The sequence below is a fragment of the Eulemur rufifrons genome, chromosome 8 (genome assembly GCF_041146395.1).
Source record: "Eulemur rufifrons isolate Redbay chromosome 8, OSU_ERuf_1, whole genome shotgun sequence".
NCBI classification, from domain to species: domain Eukaryota; kingdom Metazoa; phylum Chordata; class Mammalia; order Primates; family Lemuridae; genus Eulemur; species Eulemur rufifrons.
Window position 1 is genome coordinate 74,154,212 of NC_090990.1, and position 21,397 is coordinate 74,175,608.

General features: G+C 44.6%; 1 non-coding gene across 1 annotated transcript; it reads left to right on the forward strand.

The window, feature by feature from the left end:
- The first annotated feature begins 15,591 nt into the window (after positions 1 to 15,591).
- On the forward strand, positions 15,592 to 15,676 carry TRNAR-UCU (transfer RNA arginine (anticodon UCU)). Its single transcript is given in 2 exon segments — positions 15,592 to 15,628; positions 15,641 to 15,676. It is a non-coding gene; the product is annotated as a tRNA-Arg (tRNA).
- The last annotated feature ends 5,721 nt before the right edge of the window (positions 15,677 to 21,397 follow it).

Genomic DNA, 21,397 nt, shown 5'->3' on the forward strand with positions numbered 1-21,397 from the left:
CAGCTAATTTTTTTCTGTATATATTTTTAGCTGTCCATATAATTTCTTTCTATTTTTAGTAGAGGCAGGGTCTCGCTCTTGCTCAGGCTGGTCTCGAACTCCTGACCTCGAGCAATCCTCCCGCCTCGGCCTCACAGAGTGCTAGGATTACAGGCATGAGCCACCGCGCCCGGCCGAGTTTGATTTTTTTCTTGAAAGACAAAGTTATCTGGAACAGCCACTGGTGGTTGCCTACCCATCAACTAATCACCACTCACCCTTGAATCCTTGATTAACAGAGCCTTTTATTTAAATCAGGAAATCTACTCCACCTATGCCCCTGTGCTTCTCAGAGACAACCCTTGGAATCTGATTCCCTTCCCAGTGAGTTGGGAAGAGGCATCAGCTCAAGTCTGGCCCATGAGTGCTGAAGGCAATCTGCTGTGGGCCCTGGGAAATGTCTCCTCCCTGGTACAGTACACAGGGAGAAAGGGTGTCTCTCCTTCTACTGAGTGCTACGGTGTCTGGATGCAGTCACTAACATGCAACTCTGAAGGGATCCAGCCTGGGAATGACAGGGCCAAAACAAGGGAAAAACTTGGGCTCCTGGTCATGAAGTCACTGAATTAGCCTACTGGGAGCCACCTTCCCTGCGTTACTTGTTGGATGAGATGATAAGTGTCTTTATGGCTATCCCAGCTGAGTCAGAGCTTCCAACTTCCTGGGAGTCAAAAGCATCCCAACTAATTTATCATCCAAACTTTTAAAGCAGGGAGTCACGTGATGACATTAGCATGTTATAACCTTCCTCCAGGAGTGTAGGAAGGTGAATTAGGACATGACACTGGTGGAAGGTCTACAATTAGGAGGCAATTGTCTCTTCTTCTGGAGGATCCACCTTCTGAAACCATCCTTTTCCGTCCCACCTCTTAAGGGATTGTTGATTATTTTGGAAATGGTGAGAGGGAAAAGTACATAAAAATGTTGTGCAAGTCAAGCTGGTATTAACAGGCGAAAGTGCTGATTATGTTGCTGTTTTGCACTGTTGCCACCAGAGAAGAGAGGTACTGAGCAGCCTAGATCTGGTGGGGAAGTGAAGACAAACAAACAAGGAGCTTTTTTAACACACTAAAAAAATTACTTGTTTACTTGTCTATTACCTACACTAGGAAGCAACCTAGAATGGAAGCTAGTCTCCAAGAGATCAAGGAAATTTCTTGTTTGCTCTATTCCTAGCAGACGTTCCATAACTGCTAAATGAACAAATGAGCCCTGAGCCATCACCCCAGGCCGCCCACACGGCCTGGCCAACTCTACCCCTCCCTCCTACAACTTGTCCAAAGTGCCCCCTGCACTAGCCACATAAACTGTTTCTGCCAATATGTTTAGGACTCCCCAAAAGAACAAAACAGCAAGGACAGACACAGCTTCTCTCCACATTTTCCCTCAAAATCTCAGGGGTGCTGCCCTCTCTAACGTGCTGTTTGGCAGTTGTACATGTGAGTCAGGGCTGGGAGCAGGAACTCATCCATGGCGGCCCGCAGGTACAGGCAGACTCCTTCAGCTAAGGGGGCCCATTCTTTCTTCTCCACCTGGGAGGGTTGGGCTGGGCCCCTCCAACATGGAGGCTAGGGATGATTATAATCAGATGACAAGTCTCAGTGTTGGGGACAAACACTGACCAGGGTCTGGCAGCTCTCCTTGCATCCCTGGCCACCCCCCCCCCCAATCCTGTTCCATGTGCTTAGATGCACCATCTCTCTCCCTTTGTTCTCCCACCTCCCCTGGCAAAGCTCTCCTCTGTTCTTAGTGGCCGTCTTTCCCTTCTACTCCGTTTCCTGGCTTTATTCCTCCCAAGCTTCCAGTCACACTAACCTCTTTGTCTCCTCTCCCCATTCCTCAAATGACATTATTTTTTCCTGCCCTCTGTAAGTCCAAGCTGCCTGCCAGAGCTGTTCTTCTTCCTCATTTCTTCTGTCTCATCAAAAAATGCACTTAGTTTGATTTAAACAAGTTTCCCTCTAGGCAGTTAGTCTGTGTGCCCAGGTAGTCTGGAGGGGCACTCCCTCTTGGGAGAACCAAGCCAGCCGGAGGAAGATTCTGTGCAAAAGGCAGCTTTGTTTGGCTTAGCTGTGAGCCACATACCCGGGTTTTGTTCCAACCCATACCTTTCTGTGGCTCTCCAGTAATCCATCAAAACTCACAAGTACTTATGGAGACCCCTCAGTGGGCTTAGTCAGCTCTAGAATGGATTCTCTGGGTGACTTATAAGCATATGACATTGTCTCCATATCCAAGGTCAAGTTAGGGAGGCAGTACACAGGAAATCCGACTCAATAATACAAGATACTATATCAGAGTGGTGCATCTGTGTCCTCCACTCAACCCCAGGGCTCCAGTCTCATTTCCAGGGCTATCACCTGTGAGTGTCCACCTAAGCTGGCAGCTCCTCCCAGCACAGGTATCTGCCCTGCAGTGCACTCACCTTGAGCAACCTGGCTTTGAGACCCACCCTACCCACTCTGATTTTCCTTTAGAACCTACACAGCAGCAACCTCCCTTGGCATATTCTCCCTCCTACCTGCAGGGAGGTTTTGCAGGTTTGAGCTCCTCCCTGATAGAGAAAAGCAACTAAGGCAGTTAAAAGTTAAAATCTCTTGGCCAGATATGGTGGCTCATGCCTATAATCCCAGCACTTTGGGAGGCTGAGGTAGGAGGATCACTGGAGTTCAAGAGTTCAAGACCAGCCTGGGCAACATAGTGAGACCCTGTCTCTACAAAAAAAAAAAAAAAAAAAAAAACCCAGCACAAACCAAAAAATCCAAAACCAACCAAACAAAAAGATTGAGAATGCACGTCTTCATCTGTGAACGAAGGCAGGAATTTGTCTTATGCATCTTAGTATTTTAAGATGCCTGGCACCTGGTAGATGCTCACTGCTTACTTGAATTGGTGGCTGTAACCTGGGAAGGAGAAACCTTCCAGCTCCTTACAGATGAGCTCTGGGCCATTCCAAATGCAGAGGGGCTAGTTGGTTAGTCAGAGCCCATTTAGGACCATTATAGTCACATGAGAGGATGGGGACAGGGGTAGTCACAGAAGGTCTCCCTAAGGAAGGGATATTTAAGCTGAATCCTGAAGAATGAGGAAGCCATGGCCAGGGAGAGAGGAGTGGGTGTGTGTCTGTGTCTGTGTGTGTATGTGTGGGTAGGGACAAAGGCAGGGGTCCCTGTTAAGGCTGAACAAGTGCTTGTGCGAAAGCTCCACAGGGACAGGGACATGATGACAGGCAGGCAGAACTAAGGCAGAACAATGTCATCAGTGGAGGGAAACAAGACTGGAGAGTTAGATAGGAAGAGATCGTGGAATACTAGGAAGGCCAAGGTCAGTGTCAGCTCCAGAAAGGAAGGGACTGTGACTTACTCATTTTTGTATTATGGAGCCCCTCAGAGTGCCAGACCCATACAGGTACCCAAGAAGTGTTTATTGAGCAAATAAAGAAATGAAACCACTTTAACTAAAGAAACAGATTTAGACAGAACATGATGTCTAACAAGTGAAACGAAACCACCTTTCCAGGCCAGCTGTGCCGTCATGATGGCCATTTCAACCTTTAGCTGGAAGCCCAGGAAGCACTACATCCATCTGGCTGGCACAAGGACGGGTTTGTAATGAGGCACATATGGCATGATTTGAGTTGGTCATATTTAGCAAGACAAGTGTGTCATTTATCCAAAGCAGGCCTATCTGGAGCCAGTGGAGGGAATCTAAGTGACATCTGCCAGGCTGGGGCTTTACACAGCAGGGGAATCTAGCAGACAGAGACCCACACCGGGGCTGTTTTGATGCCACTCATCAGAGAGGGGCTTTCTCTGCTACTTTCTTCAGTCTTTGGACTATGGAAGATCAAAGAATTTTAGAGCTAGGGAGGACCCTAGGGATTACTTAGCCCCTAATTTTACCAATGAGGACACTGAGGTCCAGAGAGGTTGAGTGACTTACCTAAGTTAGTGACAAGACCAGGCCAGGTTTCTAAGTCTCCTGATTCTATATCCAGTCCTTTTATAAAACACATCTAAAGTGAAGAAGGAAGGGAGCAAGGGAGAAAGGGGAGGAGGGGGAGGAGAGGAGGAGGAAGGAAAGGAGGGAGGAAGGAAAGAAGTGATGGATGGTGTTGGGGCTCAGAAAACCATACCCAGACGTATGATGCTTTGTCATGCTGAGTACTTTGACCTAAAGGAGATTGGAAGCGGTCAGAAGCAGCCTCAGAAGCAAGTTCTCTCTGACCTTCTCCTGCCCTCCTGTCTCTCACTCCTCATTCTCCCCCAAAACAAGTCACAGAAATCATAATTCCTCTTCCCTAAGTCAGGTCAGAGAAACTAGAACCCCTCTCCTCTGAAGCAATCCATAAAACCTAGAAATATTACTCTAACCTTTCCCTGCCTTTCTGTGTAGGAGCTGGCCATAAAGAAATTCTCTGACCTACCTTGTCTGATAGTAGGTCATAAGACTCTTGTTGCAGAGGGGCTTTTCCCTGTGCCCAGGAGGAAGGAATGCTACACAGAGAGACAAGAAGAATTTGAATATAAGGGCCTTGCTGGGTTCCTCCTGCCATTAGATCATATCCTGTTTGTTCAATCACAAGTCTACATGGCTGTACATTCTTCATCAAATCTAAGAATAAAAATGGGCAATTTTCCCTGGGTCTTTGTGTCCTCATTTCTGAAGGCTCCTGTGTCATGTAAAACTTTAATTAAATCAATTTGTTATACTTTTCTCTTTTGTTTTAAGAGCGTCAGCTGTGACCCTTATGGTGAGTGAGAAAAGGTATCACATGTTTCCACCCCTGCAATGGCTAGATGTCTTCTAGACTTTCTTACCTAGCACAGAATAAAGTTCTAGCTCATTTACTTCTCTGTTGTTTTGTGTTTTCTGTCACTTACAGTTGAATGTAATTGATATACCTTCCTTCCTCTTGCTCCTCTTTCATTCTCCTCAACTTCAGTGAGTTTCTATACACCCAGCTCTCATTCCTGGTCCCTTCTTCCTTTGTATTAATACTTCTCTGTTGCCCCCAGGTTTTGCCTCCAGATATATTAGAGAGCTATATTCACCCATTCTCAGTTTGATCTACTTCGAATTCCTATTCCTGCTCCAAGATCCATCCTGCTGCAGCCCTGAGACTGCCAGGTCCCACCCCTTCCAGAATCCCAGCCAAGCAAGCTCTATTTCTTCTCCCTCTAACCAGCCCTAAGGGACAGCCATATCAGGCTGGGTTCTAAACATTTCTTTGTAACCCAGTTTGCATCGTGGAGCCACGTTCTCACATCCTAGGTACTATCTGTAATGGCTAGGACAGTGCAGCCACCAGCCCAGCAGAGTGGAGGCCTGACCAATGGGAATGGAGCCTGGCCCTTAGTCCATATTGGCACCCATGAACTCAGTATCAGCCCCAGTCATATGGTACCTGAAGAATTCACCCATCCATCCATTCAACACCTGTATGACTCATGTTCAAGGCTCTAGCATGGAATCTATTAGGAGGTGTTAGAAGGTGTTTACATTTATCATTATTGTTTTCTACAGTCTTAAAGATGACAAACCTTTGGCTACCAAGTAGGATCATCCAGAGAAACAGAGGGGAAGGGGTGGTCCCTCTGTTTCTCTATTAACACTTCCTATCTTAGTCCATTTTGGGTTGCTATAAAAGAATACTTGAGACTGGGTAATTTATAAAGAAAAGAGGTTTATTTAGCTCATGGTTCTGCAGACTGAGAAGTTCAAGGGCATGGCCCTGGCTTCTAGTAAGGGCTTTTGTGCTGTGTCACAACGTAGTAAAGAAGGTCAAAAAGGGAAGGAGGTACCCGTGAAGCATGAAAAATCTGAGGGGCATCCTGGCTTTATATCAACCCACTCTCATGGGAACTAATCTGTTCCCACGAGAAGTAATCCGGTCTTGTGACAGTGAGAGCTCACTTACTACCGTGACAACAGCACCAACCCATTCACAAGGGATCCACCCCTATAACCCAAACACCTCCCTCTAAGTCCCCCCTCCCAACACTGCCACACTGGGGATCAAATGTCAACATGAGTTTTCGTGGGGACAAACAAACTGTATCCAAACCATAGCAGCTCCCCATTGCTAGTGTTGGAGAACTCGATACTAACTAGACTTTTCCTTTCTGGGCATTTTACAGTCTGCTACTGGAGAGCTGAGAGAAAGTCTTGGTGACCCCACCACTCTACAGATGAATTCACAGTTATACAATCCCATTGTCAGGAATCCAGAAGTGAATGGTTTGTATTCAGCGACAGACATTCCAGAGCAAGGAGGGAAATTGCTACTAGCTGTGATTGTCTACCTGACATCTTGAAGATACAATAAAATGCATAGAATGGATTATTTCAAGGAAAAAGTGGATGCGGACCAAAGAATGGTGAAAAGAGGAGTGGCCCAGTGGGCCTCCATGTCCTTCAGATGAACTGGGATAAATTCTGAGTCTGGTTCCAAATTTCTTTGTTTCTATACATATATATATTTCAAACCTTTGTGTCAAGGGCTGACTTTCAATAGATTGCAGCAAGGGAGCTGCTCTGCTATGTACAAAACCCCAAGAGTCCCAAGTTTCTGAATCCTGATTGTAAGCCTTATACAGGGAGAGAAGCTTCCAACTCAGCCAAAATATTAAGTGTGAGAAGAACAGAACTGAATCACTTCAACTGTCTTCCTTTTCAGAGTATTTGCTGGTTGGTGTGGAACAGGGAAGACTGACCGTGGATGCCATGTTAAGAGGGGGCAGGAACTAATGTTATGAGTGCTGTGGAAGCCAACCTCCAAGAGGGACCTTAATATCCCCACTTCCTGGTGCCCACACCCTGTACAGTGCTCTCCCACACTGTATCATGGTTGATTTGTGTAACCAAAGGAATATGGTTGAAGTGATGATATGTGACTCCTGAGGCTAGGTCATGAAAGATGTCACAACTTCCACCTTACTGTCTCTCCTTTAGGTCATTTCCTCCCTCTGGTGGAAGCAACCCTATGGAGAGGTCTATGTGGCAAGGAACTGAGGCCTCCTGCCAACAGCCATGTGAGTGAGTCATCCTGGAAGCAGATCCTCCAGCCCCAGTCAAGCCTTCAGATACTTATGGCTCCAGACAGCCTCATGAGTGACCCTGAGCCAGGGCTCAGATGCTCCCTGACCCACAGAAATTGTGAGAAAATACATTTTTATTATATTTAGCTTTTGTTAACACAGCAATAGATCACTATTATAGATCCCTTACTGTCATGTCAGAGTATGTCAGCAGCTCAGTTAATCCTCATGACAACTCTGTGAAATAGAAATTATTGTCACTCTCTTAGAGGTATGAACATAGGTTCAGAGAGGTTAAGTAATTTCCCAGGATCACACAACTGTCTCCAAAGGCCACTAAACCATTCTGCACTACTCAGCCATGCTTCTTTGAGATTTTATCCTCCTCTTCCTCTCACTGACCTACGGAGACTAGCTAGGCTGTTCCACTGACAGTTGGTTTCAAGTTTAATGAAGAGATTATATGATCATAGGGTGAGGAGTGGATGAGGTTTTGAAAACTACCAATGCCTACAAAAATTTTACCTTAATACCCTGCAAAGCTCTTTCAAGCACTTGGTGGAGATAAGGTGAAGCATGGGCAACGACATTCTAAAGCAAGAGCAAGCTGGATGCAGTGGCACGTACCTGTAGTCCCAGCTACTCAGGAAGCTGAGGCACGAAGATCTCTTGAGCACAATTGCTGGAGGCTGCAGTGCATTATGGCCGCGCCCATTCACGGGAATAGCCACTGCACTACAGCCTGGGTAACATCATGGACTATGTCTCTACAAAAATAAATAAATAAATAAAGCAAGGGCAAATACATGAAAAAACTAAAAATGGACAATGTTTCTAGTTAGATTCAGAAAGCTGATGACAAATAACAAGATCTCGATTGAGACAAGGGATTGTTAGCCTCATTTCTGAGTCTACGACAGAAACACACCATGCGCAAGCAACTGAAACTCTGAAAGATTGGAAACCTCTGGCTGGAGGCTCTTCTTTATCAATCAGCTCTGTAGCCCAAGTATGGTCAGCGCCTAATTGAGGTCGTATGACTGGTCCCTCGGACTCAGGAGGAAGGCAGCCTGGAGCTATTCATCTGCTTCTTCCAGGATGGACTAATCCTAGGTTCTGTTGCACATCAGTAGCAACATAACTTTTCCCCAGTTCCCTTACACAGTGGGAAGTAAAAGGCCATAGTTTCCTCTGAGGTCATTTTTTTGGGCCAATAAATCAGCTTGATTCTAAGCTTTTTGAAGGGCTTTTGAGATCTGCTTATTAAGGACACAAATTAATGCTAATAACAGAAGCCCATGTAGAATAATGAGAACTTGAATACCTCAGTCCTAAATCAGTGCTTCTCAAATTTAGTGCAAATGAATCTCATCTGTGAGATCTTGTTAAAATGCAGATTTGAATTCAGCAAGTCTGGGCGGAGCCTGAGACCCTGCCTTTCTAATCAGCTCCCAGGTAACACTGATGCCTCTGGTGCATGAGCAGCAATTCAGTAGGAAGGGCGGAATGCACTGGTTTTTAAATTAGGCTGTGTATGAGAATCACCTGTGGAGTTTTTAAAAAATAATGAAGATAGGGTCCTGCCCCAGAAATTCTGATTTAATTGGCTTCAGGGCGCATCCTGGGCAAGATTCTGGAGTGTGGCAGAGTCTGAGGACCAGTGGTCTAACAAGTCTATTCCCAGTTGCTTGCTGGTTCTCCCTGATCTCTTTCCTCGCAGAGACAGCTGCAGTGCAGAGTAACTGTGAACTTGGGGATGGGCGCCTGGATTCAATCCTGTCGCTTTCCTTGTGGCTTGCCTTCCCACCTGGGGATGGAGTAATGCCACTCACTACCTCAGAGGCTTGTTACGAGGATTAAGTGAGTTCCCATATACATAGAGAACTTAGAAAAGTGCCTGACTCAGTGTGTTATTACTTCATTATCATTCTCACCTGCTAAACAATTAAGATTAGCTAAGTTGTAATAGATGACTATTTGTTGTGGGGCCAAGAGTGGGACTTAGAATGCCTTTCCTCCCAAATATACTTACCAAAAGGAGTCATCCTACTAGTTTATTGAGAACTTGAAAGGAAGAGATGTGGGTCTAGGGGGAAGGAATCCAAGACCTAATCCCCCAAACTGGGTCACTGAAAGCAGGAATTAGGGCATTGAAGATCAACTTCTACTTCCACAAAGTCACTCATGCCCACTGTGTACAGGGCATTGTGGTAAGCCTTGGGGAGAATTACAAAAGAACTAGAAAGCAAGGAAGTTTTGCTTTCAAGAGTTTCTATTCTAAAGCAGAAGATTAAGCTGGGCATGTGGTCAAGTAGCTTCCTTATTGCCTACAGGATTTGTTTATTTATTCAATGAGTATCCAAAGCAGCTTGCTGTGAGCTAGCCACAATACTATTAATAGGTTACAAAGATGAAGAAGGAGAAGACATGGTCCCCCTCCCTACCCACCCACCTGAGATGATTATTGTCTGAGAGAAGACAGAAAACCACACATTAGCCAGGCTCTCCACTAGCCTCTTGGGACACCGTGGTGAAGAAGACAAACGCTGTCCTTGCTCCCATGTCCCTTGCAATCTTGAGCAAAATTAAGACATGGATGGGTACAGGAAATGGGCTTGACTTGTCAGGAGACACAGCTGATAGACTCAGGGGGGCAAGGGTCTCAAAGCACTTGGAATAAAAGGCTAAGGAGCCTGAGATCCAGCAGCCCCTGTTACCTCCTCCAAGAACTTTCCCAGACATTCTTCTCCAGCCTAGTTTGGTGGTGGTGGGGAGGGACTCCTGGGTTCCCAAAGCACTTTTAAAGCTCTATAATTTTCAAGGAAGTGATTCATGCCTGATTTTGTCATCAGTGCTCTGAACCCCGATGACTTCCTCCACCGGCACCTGCTGCAACCAAGGCCTAGTGACACCCTTTCAGACCCTGTGCATTGAACTGCTCAGCCTCTATCATTTTCCTAGCCTTGTCCTATCTTCTTCCTTGTATCCCCTGAGTCCGTGTGCTGCCACCCCACCCTGACAATCCTTGCGTGTGAGTCTGCTGAAGGTTAGATAGCCCATTTCAAATGTAGCCTCCCTCCCTGAGTCCCCCTCTCAGGATGTCATCTCTCTCTTTCCTGAAGTTCCATACCACACCTGTATTTCATTAAGAGACCCTTTTACCAGCCTGAGCAAGAGCGAGACCCCATCTCTACTAAAAATAGGAAGAAATTATATGGACAGCTAAAATATATATATATAGAAAAAATTAGCCGGGCATGGTGGTGCATGCCTGTAGTCCCAACTACTCGGGAGGCTGAGATAGGAGGATCCCTTGAGCTCAGGAGTTTGAGGTTGCTGTGAGCTAGGCAGACGCCACGGCACTCACTCTAGCCTGGGCAACAAAGTGAGACTCTGTTTCAAAAAAAAAAAAAAAATTAAAAAAAAAAAGAGACCCTTTTACTTTACATCACAGCTGTTTGTGTCCCTGTCATCCTTTCTATTAGGTTGTAAGCCAAGCACATGTCTTTTTCATCTTTGTATGTCCCCAAGGCCACTACTGTGCCAACCAGACCCTCAATCACTGCTTGCTTGAAGAGATGAAGAAATCATATGAAAACACCAAGTACAAGTTAAATAGGATATGACAGTCACCCTGACCCAGAGTGTCATTCCATCCAGCCTGCACATCACCTCCTGTATTAATCATTCTAAAGCACAGCCTCTCTCATTCCAAAAGAAACTAGTAGCTCCCCATTGCCTATTGCATTAAATGAACATTCCTCATCCTGAATCAAGTCTGCCCTCACCCTTTTTGCCACATCTGGCCTCAACCCTACCTGCCCAACCTTATCTCCTGACACTTCCTTGCCTCACCGCAAACTGTACTTCCATAAACACCCATTCCACTTTCTTCTTTGTCTTGATGTCTTTCTTCATCCTGGAAATTCTTCCTTTCCTTCCCCTATTCCCATCTTGCCACCTAGTGCAGTTTGATTACTGGCCTGGCTGAAACTCGGCGCTAAGATATTTTAGGATGAAAAAGGCCATTGTTTCAAGGTTGTGAGTAGATTTTATCTTGCAAGAAACAACTCTTTGTAAGTCCTTTAGGGGTGAACTGTACCCTTCCTAAGGAAACTATGTGGTTGGACGAATGAAAATAATGCACCCAAGGTTCTTGAATGGAGAACTGTGAGGAATCCTTGAAGCTAAAGGTAGATGTTTTCAGTCTGAGAAACTAAGTGTTCTGTTTGGTGACAGACATGATGTGTACAGTTGAGTAGGAGTGGGGTAGGGTGGTGTAGAATGTTACTTGGGTTGCAAGAAATTTAGCTGATGCTATAGCTGAGTTTTGGGTTGTTCCTGCAGGATGTGGGATTTCTTTATTGAGAGTTGCTTGCTAATAATAATAGCAAACAGTTGTTACACACTTGCCATGTGCCAGGACTGAGATTGAGATGATTAACTTCTGTAATTCTTATAACAGCTTTATGATTTTTTGGATGACAAAAAGGAGGCTTAGAGAAGTTAAAGATCATGTCCTGCGAACAAAAGGCAGAACCAAGATATGAACACTAGGAGTCTGACTTCACAGCCTGTGCTCTTAACCCCTATCAGAGTTTCTGTTTGTTTGTTAAAAATCTCATTCTTTTAAAATTCCTTCTGACGTACATTTTTTAATTAGCATAGTAGTGCATGTTTATACTTTGGGGGTGCAAACGCAAAAACATTTTACTAGTAGGGATGCCCAATCACATTTTGCCACTTTTCATATGCTGTCTTGCATTGTTTGCTTATTGCTTCATATTAATAGATTGTATTTCTCCCAGAGAATTTAGAGTGTCTTTGAAGGTAGGGATTATATTTTAAACTTTCACTGTATTTCCTATAGTAGGCCTAACTGTATTGTCCCTAAGTACTCATTGAATTGAATTAAACTGCTGCTCCACTGACCTTATCCCCTCTGTCATGAAGCAAAGAGCTAGTGAAAATACATACTGTAGAAATACATAGATTTCTAGAGCTTCTGGGAAAGTCTGAAATCACTTCTAAGCACTGGAAATGTTATAGAACAACATGGTGATTTAAAAATAATCCTGCTGTGCAAACATGAAAAGTGTTATTGCAGATCCCCAAAGGTGTATAATGGATTTGAACTTTAAAACACCAAAATGAAGTAGTATTTAATTTAGGGTTTTCTGTCCAAGGAACTCAAATTGCAGATGGGTGAAGATCAGCCTGCTTGAGGTGGTTATAACCCATGCTTTGGCTCCCTCTGCTGGCAGAAAGGAAAAGGTTGCTTTTTTACTTGGAGGAATTCTTGGTTCCGCTTGTATTAATGGCTGCTGTTTACCCCACACACTGCCTAAGAAAATTCAGCTCAGGCTTAGAAAAGGGGAAGACAAAACTCACGGGATCCTTCTCCCCCTATGGCAACTAAATACACTATCCATTCTTCTTACATGCTAATATTGCTGCCTCGTAAGCCAAACTCACTATAAACTGTTTATTGTCAAGAGATCCAACATACATCAGACTTGGCTCTGCTGTGACTTTTCCAGTCTTCTCACTGTTCACAGGGTGCTTCACACAAGCCTGTTTTTTCCACATTCTCTGATAACCCTATATCTTGGTAATATTTTCCAAGACAAGGCTGGGTGTGGTGGCTTATGCTTGTAATGCCAGCACTGTGGGAAGCCAAGGCAGGAGGACTACTTGGAACCAGGAGTTCAAGACCAGCCAGGGCAACTTATCGAGACCCTGCCTCTACAAAAAAATGAAAAAAATTAGCCGGGTGTGGTGGCCCGCACCTGTAGTGCCAGCTACTAGGGAGGCTGAGGCAGGAGAATCACTTGAGCCCAGGAGTTCCAGGCTGCAGTGAGCTATGACTGTGCCACTGCACTCCAGACTGGGCGAAAGAGTGAGACTCTGTCTTAAGAAAGAAAGAAAGAAACAAGAAAAGAAAGAAAATTCCACGACATAGACAAGGGTTTTTTTTTTTTTTTTTTTGTCTCAACTAGTGAAAGGAGTAAAATATCTAAAATTCTTTGTTTGATTCATTAAATGTAATTAAACACATGCACACCTTTCCTTAGCACATAGTTTCTTTCTCAACCTCCCCTCCCATAACTTTTATATGAGTCTGAATTGTTACTTAATCACGTCAAAGACTCTTCATCATTTGAGATTTAGCTCCCACGCCTCAGGCAGAATTCCTTTGTATGGTTTTCCCACAGGGGCACGGAGCATATCTTCTACCACTTGGGCTGTGAGTAACTCCAAGGACCAGTGGAAATCCTGAGGATGCCACCAGTGCCTGGCACATTGTAGAGTTCAATACAGATTTGTTTAAAGTTAAACAAATTTAAACACAATTTAAAGCCATATATTCCATTTTAAGGGCTAATTTTGTTCATGTGAGAATTCCTCCTGCATGCAATGTGAAGACATTTGTTATATATCATTAAGTTTAAAGGGGCATAACATTGTTATATATAAAATTCTTGTTGTCAGAGAACTTTGTTTATATTAGGGTGGAATGAAATAGACAGGCCTGGCATCCATCAGGGTTTTGCCACCTATTGTTCGGAGAAACAATTCACCATTAGCGTCCTTGCACGTTCTTGCTAGATGTGCCAAGAATGCAAGACCCTTATAGTTCTTGGGCCATTTCTCAGGGTTGTGTTTGACACGAGCAATCTTGAGAGATGAGATAATGTCTCCCTATGGAACAAAGAGCAAGCCTGCTTACTGCTCACTATAACATGGTCGGTTCCCCAGGCTTAGCATTCCTCTTCTGTAATGCAACCCATTTGTGTGCAAGCATGCATCTGAGCCCATATGCTTCATTCCTGTGAGAACTGGGATCCAAGGACCCAACATAAATGTTGACATTCTGGCTACTGCTTTTGCTGTAATAGTCTTTCATCTCCGACTTAAGAGTCTGGCGTGTTTCGTCAGCATCCATGAAACTGTGAAAGCTAACGTGTTAGTATGCAAATAGGATAAAATCTCAGACTCTTCACAGTTCTCGACACTCACTAGCTGGGTGTCCTTAGACGAGTTATTTAACCTCTCTTAGGGGCAGTTTCCCTTCTTTATAAAGGGGATGACAACACAGTATGAACCTGCTTAGAGCTTTGTGGTGAGGTAAAGTTAAATAAGAACGTAAAAACCTCTACGGCACTAGACTCTTCCTGGGAGTTCCCTTTCCCTCTTCAGAACAAGGCCAGAGATTACTTCGCTTTGATGCCTGGTGATGCTGGGCCACGAGGAATGGAGTGAACCCCCGGTGAGCTGCGCTAATCCAGTCTTGATGCGGAAGTGAGCGGTGGAGTAGCCTGAAGAGCACGCCCAGCGGCAGCTCCGCAATTTCTACGTAGGCGGGGCCGGGAAAGCGGGAAGCTGATTGGAGACGGGAGCCAGGGGTTTTGTCTTGCGGCGGCAGTCGCATAGCAACCACGCTGCTTTTATTTAGATGGTCTATTTCGAGTGGCTTCGGGGTCGTGCCGTTGGGGATTAATGGGGCACTGAAAACGTGCCCCGCTCCAGCCACCCCTCGGATTCGTGGCGACCAAGCCCTCCCGAGCCGAGGCCCCAGGCCTTCTGCGGGTTTCGGCGCCCGCGCCCCCCGGGAAACCCCGCGGCCGCACGCTCCCGCACACGCATGCTCCCAGCGCTCCCACGCGCGCTGTTGCCCTCTGGGCTGCTGCCCACGCGGGCTCCGGGCGGCAGCGCGGCGTCCTCGGAGGCAGCTCCTGGCGCTGGTACCAGCTCTCAGAGTATGCTGCGACGCGGGGCGTGTCGCCCCCCTCAGTCCACCAGAGCCCGGATACCTCAGAAATTCGGCTCTGGGTCTGTGGGGAGCGAAATGCAACCCAAACCCCGATTTTCCGCACCCTGCGCAAATAAGCACGTACAAGCACGCACACAGTCGTCGCTGCGGCCCGCGCTCGCAGCGGCGGTCCCGGCCGCGGGTCTGCCCCGGCCGCGAGGGAAGAGCCCGGGGCCCGAGAGGGTTCGCTGCCTACGCCCCGCAGCCCGAGGGGCCGCCGCTCGCTATCGGTCGCTCAAAGGCGCGACGTCAGTGTCCGGCGTCACCGGCCCGGCTTAACGGCGCAACGGCCGGCCTGGGCCTAAGTCTGTGGGGCCCGGGTCGGACGGGAGCGGTCGCCGGAGAGACCTGGTAGGCAGGGTCGCTGGGGACAGGAAGGGAGGTGAGGAGGGAAGGGCGTGACCGTGATTTGTACGGTGGTGCCCGGGGCGGGCCGGAGACCGGGCTGCGGCTGCCCTCACACGGATCAGTCGGTGCCGGCAGACCGCGGCTGTCCTTTGCTCGCGGGCCTCGCCAACCTCGCTGAGAGGTGGCTGCCGGGGGAGGCTGGGCGCTTGCGGCCAGTGGCTGAGACAGCTGGCAGTACCCTAAGCGCGGCGGCCGGGCCTCGGCGACACAGACGGCTGAGGAAACTGTGGGGAGGGCGCGGGGCCGTCGCCTCTGGCTTAATATGGCAGATGCGCGGAAACTCCAACAGGTGGCTCCGTGGCGCAATGGATAGCGCATTGGACTTCTAGAGGTTGGAGGCATTCAAAGGTTCCGGGTTCGAGTCCCGGCGGAGTCGTGGTGTTTTTTCACCCCTATAATTTATTTTCTACCCCCTTCGCTTCTCTCTTTTCTCCCTTTCTCCTAAATGGTTTAACTCGCCTCCCACTCCTTGCCCCACTACAAGCAACTCTCACGCTCCTTTCTCCTTTAATGGCTCGGCATGGTCCCGCGTCCCCTCAGCTCCCAGGCCTCGACGGCCCAGGGCTTGGCTCAGCCGACTGGGGAACTGGTCTGGGTCCCGGGAAGAGCTGCCCAAAGCGGCGGCGGCGCGGTGGAAAAGTAGGCGACAGCGAAGCGAGGCCTCGGGGTTTCGGCCTAAAGGGGAGCGCGGGGAGGCCTGGGTCTCGGGTGACGCCCCCACGCCCGGAGCCAGACGGTGGCTGCGAGGAGGGACGAGAAAACACGCCTACACCCTACGCGGTGCTGCGCTGTGCTAGACCGCCCTTCCAGCGCGAGCGCCTCAATATTAACACTCAGTGGAATCCCGAGTGGGATCCTGTCAAAAATGTAGATTTCTGGGCGTCACTCCGGGACTTAATTCTGTCGATCTGGAGTGGGGCCCAGGAATCTGCATTTCTGATAAGACCTCCCCCTCCGCTCCCTTGTGAGTCTCGTGCAAAGAGGTCCTAGGCCCACTCTGCTGGTCAGCTCCTCGAGGCAGGAATTCCTGTCTTGTACCATTCTTCTGACCACACTCAGCTTTGCGTAAGGTTAGAGTTCCACCTCAGTAAATTCGAATAAATCAAGGAATCAATGAAATTTTAAAAATTCATTGTAACAATGAAACAGGTAATTCACACAAAAGAGACAAATTCCAAAATTGTCAAAGCACAAGGAAAAGTAAACAACCATGTTATTCCTATATCCTAGTCTTGCAATTCTCTCCACAAGCTATTAGCCATGGTGGTGTCTTGGAAGTATTTTCGGATTTATTTTATGTGCATGTCAGAGTTTTTTATATCTATTGTCTCTCTCAGTATCTGTATATTTGTTAATGTCATCAATACATGTGAAATGTATCCATTTAAAAACACAATTGGGAGTATGCTATACTTGCTTCTTTCACTTATTAATACATGTAGAGCTGCCTTGTTCCGTTGTACACAGAATCAATGATTTAACAGCCCCTAATAGCTGGAAATTTAGGTGTCTAATATTTTATTACAGTGCTCCAGTGAACATCTCGGTTCCTATATTATTGTACACAAGTGCAAGTACAGTTGTAGGATAGATTCCTAGGAAGTGGAATTGCTGGTCCAAAGGTTCGTTTGTGCGTTCTTTGATACATATTGGCAAATTGCCCTCATAAGAGATTGTACCTATTTTATTCTCACTATTAATGTATGAGAGTGCCTGTTTCCCCACAACCCACATGTTCTCAAACAGGGGAAAATGGTTTCTAGTTGTAGTTTTAATTCATGTCTTTCAATATGAGTGAAGATGAACATCTTTTCATAGAGTACTTTGTATTTCTTTTTCTGTGATTTATCTGTTCTCTAGTTATGCTCATTTTTCTATTGTGTTACTGGTCATTTTCTTATTAGTTTGTAGGAGTTCCTCACACATTAAGGAAAACATCCCTTTGTATTATGTGTTACAATTATTCTTTTCTAGTCTTTCTGTCTTTTGATTTTGTTTATTTTATTGTCTTACAGAAATTTATATATTTGGATTTATCAGTCTTTTATGGCTTCCAGGTTTGGGGTCACACTACACTCAGATTATTAAGTAATTTCTTAAGTAATGGCTTTATTTTTATGGTTTTATTTATTTTGTTTCATCTGGAATGTATTTTTCTGTAAGGAGTGGAGTTTTGTCCCAGAATCTATCATGATGATCACTCCTTTTCTTCACTATGAAATTTGAAATTATACTTTTATAATTTTCTAAATTCCCACATGCATTTGGGTTTCTGGATTCTCTGTTCTAGTCAATTGACTTGTCTGCATTAATTTTGATTCACCAGAACTGTGTTATTCCTAATATCTAATAGGGTTAGTCCTCCCTTGTTACTTTTTTTTAAAAAGATATTTTCCACCTATTCTTGAGTTATTTTTTGCACATAGTAATAATAATAGCACTCACTTGACATTTGTTATATGCCAAGTACTATTAGTGCTTTATGTTATGTGTCTTTTTTTTGTTTGTTTGAGACAGAGACTCTGTTGCCCAGGCTAGAGTGTTGTGGCGTCAGCCTAGCTCACAGCAACCTCAAACTCCTGGGCTCAAGCAGTCCTCCTGCCTCAGCCTCCCGAGTAGCTGGGACTACAGGCATGTGCCACCATGCCCCGCTATTTTTTATATATATATATGTTTTTAGTTGTCCATATAATTTCTTTCTATTTTTAGTAGAGGCTGGGTCTTGCTCTTGCTCAGGCTGGTCTCAAACTCCTGAGCTCAAATGATCTACCGGCCTCGGCCTCCCAGAGTGCTAGGATTACAGGTGTGAGCCACTGCACCTGGCTGGCTTGCTTTATGTGTCTTAAGGCATTTAATCCTCCTAACAATCCTACCAGGTAGATATTACTATCTCCTTTCATTGAAGAAGCATCTGTGACACAGAGAGGTTAAATAATTTGTGTAAGGATACTCAGCAGATAAGCAGCAAGTGGGAATGGGAACGCAGGAAGGCTGGATCTATGGGTGAAACTGCAATGCTATATTGTCTTTTCATATGAGTTTTAGGTACAGCTAGTCTGGCTTTAATCTTAGGAGGTATTTTTGTTGGAGTCATGTTATATTTATAGATAAAAATAGGGAGAATTGAACTAATTCATGTTGACTCTTCCTATTTAAGAGCAGCAGGGAGAAAAAACGAACAGCTTTGCCTTTTCATTTGTTCAGCCCTCCTGTGCTCTTCAGGAGTCTTAAATGTTCTTCATATAGATCTTGACTTTTTTGTTAACTTTATTGTTATATAGTTCCATCTTTTTGGGAATCTTCTATATTTTCTAACTGGTTGTTTGTACATAAGAAGGCTTTTGGTATTGTAAATAATAATTTTATATACTGTCATCTTATTAAATTATCTTACTATTTGAAATAGTTTTCCAGTTCAAAACCACAATGAGACACCACTTCATATCCACTACGATGGTTTAATAAAAAGGAGAGACAATACAAGTATTGGCAAGGACTGGAACCCTTACACATTGCCTGTGGGGATGTAAAATGGTACAGCATCTTTTGAAAACATTTTGGAAATTCTTCAAAAAGTTAAACATTAGAGTTACTATATGACCCAACAGTTCCACTCCTAGTTGTATACCCAAAAGTATTAAAAACATACGTCCACACAAAAACATGTACAAGAATGTCCATAGCAGCATTATTTTTAATAGCCAGAAAGTTGAAACAATCCAAATGTCCATCAGCTGATGAATGGATAAACAAGATGCAGTGTTATCTATTCAATGGAATATTATTCAGCCATGAAAAGTAATGAAGTACTGATCCATGTTAATAATAATAATGAATAAACCTTGAAAACATTATGCTAAGTGAAAGAAGCCAGTTATGAAAGACCACATATTGTATGATTCCATTTATATGGTGGTAAGAGATGGAAGGATGGAGACTTGGGGGCTTCTGCAGAGGTCAGAGCAGAAGCTGAAGGAGAGTAAGGACAAGATATTCAAATCAGACAGTATAGAGAAAAGATAAAAGGGCAGGCATTAGGGAAACCAACAATTTAAGTGGTGGACAGAGTAGAAAATGAATGAAGGAAATAGTCAATAGAAGTAGAAAAGTTGATCTTGCCGAAGCAGAGAGCAACTCAAGCTTCAAGAAGGGGAAGATGAGTCGTGTCAGATAACATTTGCTGGTCAGAAGAGATGAAGACTGAGAAAAAAAGCATTGACTACATAGCAGTTAGGATGCATGCAGAAATAGTGTCTCCAGACTGGTGGCGTTATGAGAAGTTAAGGCCGCCTTAGAAAGCCTTGGCTGGCTTGGTGAAGGAGGAGAGAAGGTAATCTGCTGAGGGTAGGAGTGGAAGTTGGGGAGTTCTGGGAGAATGGAAATACCCTGTATCCCGTGTGGTTTGTGAGTGTAGAAGCCATTAATATATTTAGCTTCACTGCTGTACCTTCTTAAATAATGTAAAAGACTCAATTATTTGTGTTGGCTGACTTGCAGAATGAATGTATGAAATTGGTGGAAAGTAATCAAAATTGAATAAAGGGCTTGTGGAGCAACAGTGATAACCCCGGTGAGAGTCAGTAGCTTCATGGTACTTTTCTCAAATCTCAATAATCTGGACTGATAAAGAATAGTAGGTGTTTCCCTAACTGACATTAGTAGGTGAGAGTAACAGAAATCAAGAGACTACCAATAATAAGGAAACTAGTGAGATATACAAAGAATCTTTGAAATATATGACCAATTGGGTCCACATTGGTTAGGGAGAAAGTGTATCCTGATGGTGGAGGATTAAGAGAATACAGAGTGGCTTAAAGGCTTGAGATCATGATTTCACAATGTTTGAGGTTGGGACCCCCAAATGTTGTGGGTGGGAGGTAAAGCCACCTCAGGTAATTCCAAAGTGCAGCCAAGGTTGAGTTAGAGGGAACTGAAAGGAGGACTAACAGGATAAAAGATTAGGATAGTCAAGAGTTCAAAATCCTTACCATTGAACCAGTTTCGAGTAATGGGTCTAAGGCCATGATAATGATTGGCTAAGGTGAAGTGGAAATGAGGGTAACTAGAATTAATGAACTTGAACTTGAGGAACTATAGGGCCATCTTGATTTGAATGTCTGTGGCTAAATATGGATAGATTTCACTAAAGGAAAAACCAAGAGTCAACCCTAAAGGACTATATTCAGGTGAAATACGTAAACTGGACTAAAGTCATGATCCATCCAGCAATCACCCAAGGCACTGGGCCAGTTGTTTAATATCATTCCATCTCACTTTGCTTGAAACCCCTTCTCCTGGAGGGAGGGGGTTTCAAGCAGCTGAGATGACCTTCTGTCAACAATTGAAGTTGGGAGAAATAGCAGATTTGGCTGGAAGGGCAGGTGTGACAGATAACCTGAAGTTTTGATGAACTTACATTCCAGAATTAAGCTATGGCTTGTTCTCTGTTCTACTAACTCATTATCTCATAGTCATTTTGGGGTGTGTATATATAGAAATTTGTATATATATACTTGTATATGTATATACACGTATTACATATATATGAAAACAAATAAGTCTTACGGATAATACACTAGCCTTACAATTTAGAAAACCTTCCAGTTGACCACAAACAATGGATTTGTTTTGGTGTTAATTTCACCCTGGCTTCATTTAATTTGTTCCGTTTTCCTAGCCCTAATTTCCTAGATTTGTAGGCATTTTTTATAAGCTGTCTTAAAAGCAATTCAGAACAAGGTGGGGTATAAATACAGCATTCTTTTATAAATCTTTCAAGATCTTCTCAGAGTATTTTGAAGACCTTTCTTTCATAGCATACCCTAAGAACCCTTTGTATTCCTTATGTTTTTCTGGTACCTTTGGTTAGTTACTACTTCTTAAAATTGTTCCAATAGGTGAACTAAGTTTAGTGACACAGGCCAAAGTCACTAAAACTGTTTCTCAACAGAAACTTTGCTTAAAAAGCAAAAGACAAATTCATCCATTATTCAATATCCAGATAATTACAGAAGGCCAGAAGCACAAAGAGACTAAAAGGTGTACTTTTTAGGTACTATTCTTTACTCTATTTTGAAGATCTAGAATAAGTATGTAC